Raw genomic sequence first — 9655 nt, forward strand, 5'->3', positions numbered from 1 at the left:
CAATCAGCTGCTGCCAATGTTGACTGTCGTGGCCTTCGTGAACAACTCCTGGTCACGTTGATCACATAGCAGAGGAAAATCCATCCACGGCGTTTGCGGCTGCTGCCAAGTGAGCCATACCCAGCGTAATCGGAGGGCGGTACTGAAGCGCTGCAGATCCAGGATATCGAGTCCTCCCTTGGCAATCGGCGAGCAAACTTTACTCCAAGACGACTTTGCATTTGCCACGAGACACCACTTCATCCTGGGTCCAGAGAAACCGCCGCCGCGCCTTGTCAACCCCTTTTAAAATTTTCTTAGGCACCTTGAGCACTGTTAGAGCAAACGTGAGGAGAGCAGTGAGCACTTCCCGCACGAGCACCCTATGGCCGGCTAGGCTCATCAGTTTTCCCTTCCATCCTTCCAGGAGCGATCTAACTCTTTCGATGATGAACTAGAAATGCACCATGCGCAATCTATTTAGCGAGATCGGCAGCACTAGGTATGTTGTGCGAAAATCTGCTATCTAACCATCGAACTCCTGTAGCACTTCCGACAACGGCAAGCCCGCGCAGTTTATAAGTATCACCGATGGTTTTACTTGGTTTAGCTTGAGCCCCGTTGCATGGAACGCTGCTCCACCGCAGATGTCGTCCATTGGTCCCTCAAGCGTATGCATACCTCCAAGAATGATGCCCCCAAGAGGGATACGGCACAAGAGCACCACCGTCATCCGATCGACCGGTCTAGAGTTTTCGCCGAAGGTGGCGGATACGGGTCTAGAGCTTCTCCACGACAAGAGTTGTTTTACGGTACCCTCAAACAAATATAAGCCGTCCATTTGTTCTGATCTGATAGATAGGATTGTTTGACACTCCAGTATATAGATGCCTTGGGGTACTACCGTTAAAAGTTGGGGAGTACCACCACTTTGAGGGTAATTTGGTAATCTACGACTAGATCATTAATTCTCCACTATTTAAGGGATAAAACCAACCTGCAGGCGGCGATTAAGCTGGCGACCGAACCTTGATTCACGGGATGCATAGAGAAGGACCTCTTCATCACATCCCAAAAACAAAATCAATAGATCAGATCTCAAAAGAGATAAAACGTGATGGAACTATTAATAATTACGTGATTTTGGAATTGGAAACCTGAACTGATTGCTTGACAACACTAGGAACATAGGTGCATGCAATGCGTAGATCCAGCGATGGGCCGGGTCGCCGGCGGCTAAGTTGCCAAAACTTCATGCATGTGCGTGAGGGCCTGGGGACGGCTCCACCGGGAGGATGCGGCAAGCCGGCAACCTCATAGTGCACGATCAGAGGCGGCGGGCGTGCGCTTCATCGGATGAGTTTTTTTTAGCTGATCGGATTAGGAAATTAGATCACGGGAATATCTCAATATTATACCTAAATCAAGGAAACAAAAAGTCTAAAGTGCCCTCTCAAATCAACGGTCAGATTTTGTTGGTACTCCCATCTCTATCTATGGAGTACCAGGGTGCTGTAAAAAACCTCATGCGTATAGGCAAGGAAAAAAGAAAAAAGAATCCAAAGAAACCGATCTGGATCAACAAACTATAACAATGACCATATCTGGACCGACCATCTTATGACACCACACGAACAATGAGGTTCTTCAATAGCAACGCTTCAGGAAGGGAGCAACACTCGAATGCCACCGTCACCGGATCAAGCCACCTAAGGCTAAATCTAAGGTTTTCACCCAGAAGAATCAGTCCGAGCATTCCGGACAATGCCTTCAACAAGGTAATGAAGTAAAAACATCTCCATTGCCAGGTGTACCCAACTCGGGCCAGACTTAGGCTTTCACCCTGAAACTCAAGACCGGGTGCTCAAGTATAACCTATCAAAGTCATTCATGTGTTGTCGCCACCACTTTTTCACAATCCTAGCAGCTACATGCGGTGTGACCACCGCCGCCGCACAACCATCCCTCTGCATGAAGACTTTGTCCATAGTTTGCATCTCGCCGCCGAAGTCAACTACCGGATCTTTGAAGATGAACTCTCAGAAAATCTTTTGATGGTGACCATGATCCACAGCGAGGCAGCCGTTGTCCTGGATCCAATTCCCGGTGACCCAATCAGAAGCGAGAAAGCAGATCTGCCAACTCCACCTAGCCGTGAAGACCCGGCCATGCCGCTGCCCGCCAAGACCTAGGTGACCAAGCAGCCATGACCATGTCCATGTGGTGCAACTAGCCGGCAGCCTGGACGGCCGTCGAGCATCTACACGCATGTGCACCTCTGAAGCAGCCGTGTGGATGCATCCAGGAACCAGCCCTGCACGTACTCTAGGCCATGGACTTCATCCAGATCGGAAGGCCGGAATCACCAAGTAGGTACCAGATCGGGAAGCCTGCGGCCAGATCGGAAGGCGACCACCAAGGGGAAGAACGGAAAGAGGTCGGAGATGCCCCGCCGCCGCCGCCGCCCACCGGGCGGCTAGCCTCCTCTAGCGGCGGCGTGGTGAACGGCGCTGCGCGGGAGGGCCTCCGAAGGTGGCCGAGGCGGCGCCTTCGGAATCGGCTGAAGCGACCCGGGAGGCGGGGGAGGGCCTCCGAAGGTGTTTTCTCTATGTGTTCGGGTACGGGGATAAAGATGACCTGATTAGATTCTAATCGGTTTAGATTTTAGAGTTCTATTCGTATACGTCAAGTACTGCCTTGTATACATCAAAGTCCAGTTATATATAAAGCCATGGCCGATTAAAAAAACAATCGATCTACTTCAATATAAATACATTACTTTTTATCGTTCGTTTCTTTCTGTAGTTTCTTCCTGCTGAGCCCTAGGAGCCCAAGGGTTTGGTGATCTTTGCAGTTTTGCACTGACAAACGGTTTGTTTTCCTTCACGAAAGCGAGGGATTTTTTATTGCTTTGCCCGAAAAGCAATTGTTCGTCGTCACGAAAGCATGACAAATATCATGGTGTTGTGCTGCGATTTTACGTGCCAACACACTTGACGAATCCGCTGGGGACGAAGAAGAATGACATACACACGATGGACACCGAACCCAAGAACGGAAGCGACTTCAACCGGGACAACACCATCGCCGTCACGCTCGACGATTTGTCAGAGGATGATCGGCGCGAGCTTGAACAAGAGGTTGAGAAGGAGATGGCTGAGCGGCTAGAACTGAAGTTGACTGGATACTACAAGACAAGGATCGGCATCGTCAAGAAGGTACATGTGTCGAACCCTTCTGATTCGATCAACACCGAAGTAAAATAGTCTACTTAAAAATTTCTCATCTAATTGATGTGTGTGTAGCTAATAAGTACGATTCTGATGTGAAAGCTATGACACACACAAGTACTCAATCGTAGCTAATAGAATTGAAGAATTTAAGGGGCGACTCATCTTGAAAATAATTTACTTGGTCATGTCCGTTCGTTAGTGCTGCAAAACGATGAGTATCCTGAGTAAAGGCCGATGGAGAATAGTGGCTTCATTAACTTTCCTAGTAATATTCATACAGCTGATGCATCGGCTAATAACGTTGTGCAGCCCCATGTCCCTTTAAGTAGCTATCAAGGTGGCCAGAACTATGTGAGCAGTTCAGCTAATAATTTTATGCCTAGCATAGCTGCTCCTATTGTCTCAACTTCAGTTCGACAAAATCACAACAGCAATAATGGAAGTGCTAGTTCTAATTCTAGCTTGCACCAACCTATTTATTAGGAAATAGCTATAATATACCACTCCTACTGTCTATCGGTACCGGCATTCTGTACGGGCCGGTAACCAATTCATATTTTAGTGGGTCTTCCTTGCAAGAATCACATGCTCAAATTTCTTTGTCAGGGTTTTAACCACGTGCTAGCACTCCATCTGCTTCACAAACTAGTTCTCTACAGCTGAATGATAGTTTTAAGGATAAGCTTGATAATATACTTAGAGAATAGGTTTATAACCTAAGGGTAAAGCATGTGCATATAAAAAAACCATACCCTAATTACTTTGATTTGATGGCATATCCTCGTGGTTTTACTATTCTAGATTTTTTTTAGGTTTAAAGGGTAAGATGGTAGATCCACTTTCGAGCATGTCAGACAATTTTTAGCCCAATGTTGTGATATCGGCCCATCAGATGTTTATAGGATAAATTATTTTTGTTGCCTTTGTCCGGTACTGCATTTACTTGGTTTACATCGCCTACTCCTAATTCTATTGCAACATGGGCGCAACTGGAGCAAAACTTTCATGAATATTTTTATTGTGGTGAAACTGAACTTCAACTTTCAGATTTAACTATGGTTAGGCAAAAATATAATGAGCATGTTTATGATTATATTAAGCGGTTTAGAGATGTCAAAAAACCAATATTTTAGCTTGACCATAGCCGAAAAGGATTTAGCCGATCTTGCCTTTTCGGGCCTGCTTGCTCATATTAAGGATAAATTAGAAGGATACAAATTTTTAGATGTTGATCAAGTTTTGCAAAAAGCTTTGGCGCTGGAAAACTGGACTAAGGAGAATAAACAATATAGCCGTTTTAAACATTGTTTGACACAAAAAAGGAAAAAGACATCGCTCATAAAAAGAATAGGGGGTTTCGTATGAGCGTCTCCCTTTGCGCCGAGGAACAAAAAGTTGCGGGCGTGCCAGTGTACAAAGTACACAAATACAAGAAGAAGAAAATGTGTGGGGCCTGCTGGCGCGGCCAAAGTGATCAAGCGATCATGGTCTCCTGGTTCCCGGGGGCCTCGGAAAGCCCCCGGTTAATTACTCCCGCGGATAGTACCGCGGGACACCTCAGCTACGCAGTCATCGTCTTCAATCTTCGCTTCGCGCATTCCTCATGCATGGTGGTGGTATGTGTATGGCGGCGGCAAAGTCCATGTACTGAGTGGTACACGCGCCGTCGAAAATGTGGCCTTTGCTCCGGCCACGCCCGCCAACGTCGTCTTGCCTCGTCGGCCTTGAGCGGCGTCAATGTGGTTTGTTGAAGTAGCATGCATGTTTGGGCTTGGCTTGGACGTCGTTGATGACATTGTAGATTCGCCGGGAGTGCGAGGGGTATGCCCCGCAGGAGTAGATGTCGAAAGGAGAAGGAGTGGCTGGACATGCGACACATGGTGTGCACACATCCATCGATGACCGCATACACCGCCGCCAACGGCGGAGGAAGTCGCCACCTTGCACCGCTAGGCACGGCCGGCGATGGCACAAGAGCTGCACGCCGCCGACACGGAGTGCCGGACCGGGAGCCGCTAGACATGAGCGGACCCCGACACGTGTGACACGTGTTCGTGCTGTCGAAGAGGGAGGCCGTAAGATACAACTAAGCGTGTCCCGACCGAAACCGGATGATGTCTCCGCCGCCATAGTTACGACGAGTCATCGTGACTCGTCAAGAGCCACGCCGCCTCCATGGTTACGACAAGTCGTCGTGACTCATCGAGGGCCGCACCGCCACCGATGCGTCGAGCCAACAACGTCGCCGAGTCCCGGCCAGCCCATGGCGCCTCCATGGACCGGCGAGACAGCGGTGCAGGAGACCTCGCGATGCGGTGGAGCCTCGCCCAGGCGCCGCCGATGGTGTAGGTAGAAGGGGTGGCGCACTTGATGGCGCCGAGTCGAACGATGCGTGTCGACGAGTTCCGACCAGCCCATGGCGCCTCCATGAACCGGTGAGACGGGGCGAGTACGACCTCGCGATGCGGCGGTGTCTCGCCTTGGCGCCGCCGATGGTGTAAGTAGAAGGAGGTGCGCCGAGTCAAACGATGCGAGTCGACGAGTCCCGACCAGCCCATGGTGCCTCCATGGACTGGTGAAGAGGGGCGAGTACGACCTCGCGATGCGGCGGTGCCTCGCCTTGGCGCCACCGCCGGTGTAAGTAGAAGGGGTGGCACACTAGATGGCGTGAGTCGACCAATGCCACTACAAGAATCCTGTTAATCCATGACGGCTACAATCCGTCACAGGCATGTGCAAAACTGTCACCGAAGCGCAGCGATGATGGATTTGAAATATGTCATGTATATCGCGTCATAATTGATGATTGTACACTCCGTGACGGATTTTGTCCGTCGTGAATTGCACCTAACTGAAGTGCTTATAACGACGTTAACTTGTATGCCACATCATCTGCTGACATGGAATTACGTGGCAGCCCATTAACTTAGTGGCCCAGTTGGAATTTAAGCCCACTAAACTTTAGCTCTGTCTAAGAATCAATGGCCCAATTAAAATTTCAGCCCACTAAATTTCAGGTCCATCTAAGACTCAATGGCCCAGTTAAAATTTCAGCCCACTAAATTTCAGCTCTGTTAGGATACACGGCCCATGTAGTAATCAACCGAATTGGAAATTCATTTCATTAAATTTCAAGGTCAGTCCAAGGCCCACTGATGTCAAGCCGAGAGATTAGCCCATCTCACAAAAAAACAATAGCCAATATTTATTTTCCAAAAAAATATGGTACAGTATAATAAACGATAAACACATGACAACACAACACTTTATTATTATACAAATGAAAGAAAGACAACAACACTTTACAGATCAGGTAAAAAAACGGTTTACAGATAACTCCGAATAATATTGTAGCATATATCCCAGATATTCAATCTACAACATGTCCCAGATATTCTGGGGCGGAGCCTTCAAAAAAGATATTCTCCAGTGGAGAACAGCGCCGACGTCAGAGACGCCATATCTACCACCATATTGACCCTACCCATGCTCCTGAGTAGCCGATCTCCAGCGACGAGAACATGCAATAGTTGTTGCCTGCACGTATACAACCAAATACTATCTAAAAAATTCTGAAATAAAAACCCGCAAAAAATCAGAAATAAAACACAGTGAACTCGAAACGGTGAGGCAACCGACTGACATCCCGCTGGGTCGAGGCCTCGAGGGACAAGCTGGGGGTGAGGACGCCGTCTGCGACGGACGCCATTGAAGAAGGGACGACAGCATCCCAGCACAACGGAGCCGCCTCAGCCAGGCGCCTGTAGAGTGCCGACTCGATGCGGCTCGCTTGGTGCCTCAGCGCGGCAGCATCGGACAGAGATGGGCGGCCTGAACCGTGGCTGTGTTGCTGCCTTCCTAACCTGCACATGACGAGAGGTGAGATTAGTGAAAGAATCCGGCGATTAAGAGCATGCGGCTGGGCGGGTTGCCGCTCATGTACCGATTGCGATTGGGACATATCCTGCCATATCGAGCACGCATCCAGAACAACGCTTACCAGCGACAGCTGCCTCTGCCGCGGCTCAACGAACCATCTCGCTAGCGCCATATCCTGCCGTCCGCCGCCGCTCGGACAGTGGAGTCATCGCTTCCCTTCGCGTTCGGTGGCAACGCCCACCACGACGCAGCTCCCCGGGGACGAGTCGGTGCGGCCCCCCGAAATCCAGGCGCACACCACCGCACGGTGTGGGTCGGCCTGGACGTCGCGGCGTCGATACTTGCCCCAGTGTGGACTCGGAGCCGAGAGAAGCAGCTAGGAGGGGACGGAAGGCAGCGACTGGAGAAGGAGATGGAGAAAGGAAGGCACTGGATGCCGGCGGCTGTGGGGTGGGGAAGTAAGAAGAGATGGATCGGTAATTAGGGATTGTGTGCCAACCATTGGATCTCAGGAAATCGAACGGTGGAGAAGCTTGATCCATGTGCGGGTAGGCTCAGCCAATCAAAACGCACGGTTTGCCTCACGCAGGATCGCCCCCCTCAGCCGAGAACCATATGGGCTTTTGCTGATTCCAGCCCAGTGTGAGTGAGGCCGCCCAGATTTCGAACTTTTTATATTATTCAAATAACTAATAAAGCCACCTTTGTCTCAAAACAAAAACCTTTGTCAAGTAACTTGCAAACAATTATCTTATATATCCCAATATAAAAAATACATGTGATATAAAAAATGTTATTTCAAAAAATCAAGAACCCCAAGTTTGTGCTCGATACTTGCCATGTCGATCCTTGGAATTTCTTTCCGTTCCTTTGATAGGGCCTAAACATAGAGTGAGGAAGAAAAATATGATTTTTAAACCCTTTTTCATATTTTAAAGTAATTGTAAATAGGATATACTCCCTCCGTCCGAAAAAAGCTTGTCCCTCAAATGTATCTACATCCATTTGAGGGACTCTACATCCTTTTGAGGGACAAGCTTTTTCGAACGGATGTACTACCTATCAAATGCTTAGAAAATGAAGTAAATGACTTTGAAATAGCAAATGAACCCTGGAAAATGCGAAAAGTTAGCATATGATATGTGATGGTGCATGTTAGGTGTCCAAAAAGTTTCAAGGCCAAAGGATTAAGCAAATATCACTTCTCCTTCAAACCCAACGCATTATCTCTGGAGATCATGATTCCTCCTTGTAGATTGTTCGACTTCAAAGGAGTGCGCATGATTTTGTTGTGAAATATTTTCAATTAATTTACCAAAAAATCTAGATGCCATATCATGACACCATGCGAGATTCCATATTTTTCAAACTTTGTTCGCATTTTTCCTAAATTTAAACTACTTTTCTTGCTATCATGTGTTCTTTAAGTTCGTTTATGAATTTCACTTGAATATAGCAAATGAGCTATAAAATGCGAATTTTTTACATGTTATGTTTAGTGGTGTATGTTGAGTATAAAAAACGTTTCACGACCAACTGATGAAGCAGTGGTCACTTCGCCCCTAAATCCGCCTTATTCCTTCTGAAAAGCTAGATTTTTTTCTCAAAGATGGCTCTGTTTCTAAACAATCAACGTGAAAAGTTGTGCGAAACATTCTAATTTTTTAACCACGGCCTCTAGGGGCATATAATGACACCATGACAAGTTTTGTATTTTTCTAGCTTTGTTTGAATTTGTTAGAATCAAATAAGCACTAAGCACTATGTTGCTGCTCGAGTCCTCGCCCCATCTTGTTTGGAACTAATTCTATTTCCTTACATATGGCATAATCCTACAGTAAAGACCACCAGTAAGATCTTTCAACCCATTTCTGAAAACTATTTCATGTGTTTTCAACTTAAATTTCAATTGTATCCATTAAATTCCTAGATATGCACTTAATGACTTAAATATATCAAAAAGGTCTTAAAATGCCAAAAAAATGACATGGTACGTTTAGTGTTGTATGTTGAGCGTTGAAAGAGTTTCAAGGCCAATTAATGAAGCAGGTTTCAAGGTTGACATTTATTTTTCTGTTAAATATTTTCCCATTCAAATAATAAATGTAAGAAAAAAAAATATTTTTTCCATGAAGTGTAAGGAAAGTGTTTGTGCATTTGAAAATATGTTCATAATGCTTTTGAAAAATACAGTTCCTGAATTATTTATTAGTACACAATTTTTTAATACAGATTTTCAATTGTTCCATAATTTTTTTTTAGAAAAATACAATGAATATAAACAATAGGTATGCGCGCACGTGTGTGCACGTGTGGTCTTCAATGAATGTATGTATTGTTTTTAAAAGTTCATGTTTACCTCTTATTTTCTAAAAGCACATTGAACATTATTGAAAATACATACAGTTAATGAATTAAATAAAGCTGACGAACCCCCAAAAATGCCAAATGTTGACATAGAACACGTGGTGATATACGTTGAGCGTGGAACGAATTCAAGGTCAAACGATCAATAACCGACACTTTGCTTTCAAACCAGAGCCGTTCCTTCTCAAAATCACAAT

At 46.5% G+C, this 9655-nt stretch overlaps 1 long non-coding RNA gene across 2 annotated transcripts; it reads right to left on the reverse strand.

The window, feature by feature from the left end:
• Window positions 1-6463: 6463 nt before the first annotated feature.
• On the reverse strand, window positions 6464-7526 carry LOC123158878 (uncharacterized). 2 transcript variants are annotated; one of them, XR_006479376.1, is made up of 3 exons: window positions 7213-7526; window positions 6856-7075; window positions 6464-6749 (listed from the first exon to the last, which is right to left on the reverse strand). It is a non-coding gene; the product is annotated as an uncharacterized lncRNA (long non-coding RNA). The 2 variants fall into 2 exon arrangements; XR_006479375.1 differs by having other exon boundaries at window positions 6464-7075.
• Window positions 7527-9655: the final 2129 nt, after the last annotated feature.

Source organism: Triticum aestivum, chromosome 7B, assembly GCF_018294505.1.
Source record: "Triticum aestivum cultivar Chinese Spring chromosome 7B, IWGSC CS RefSeq v2.1, whole genome shotgun sequence".
Classification (NCBI taxonomy): Eukaryota; Viridiplantae; Streptophyta; class Magnoliopsida; order Poales; family Poaceae; genus Triticum; species Triticum aestivum.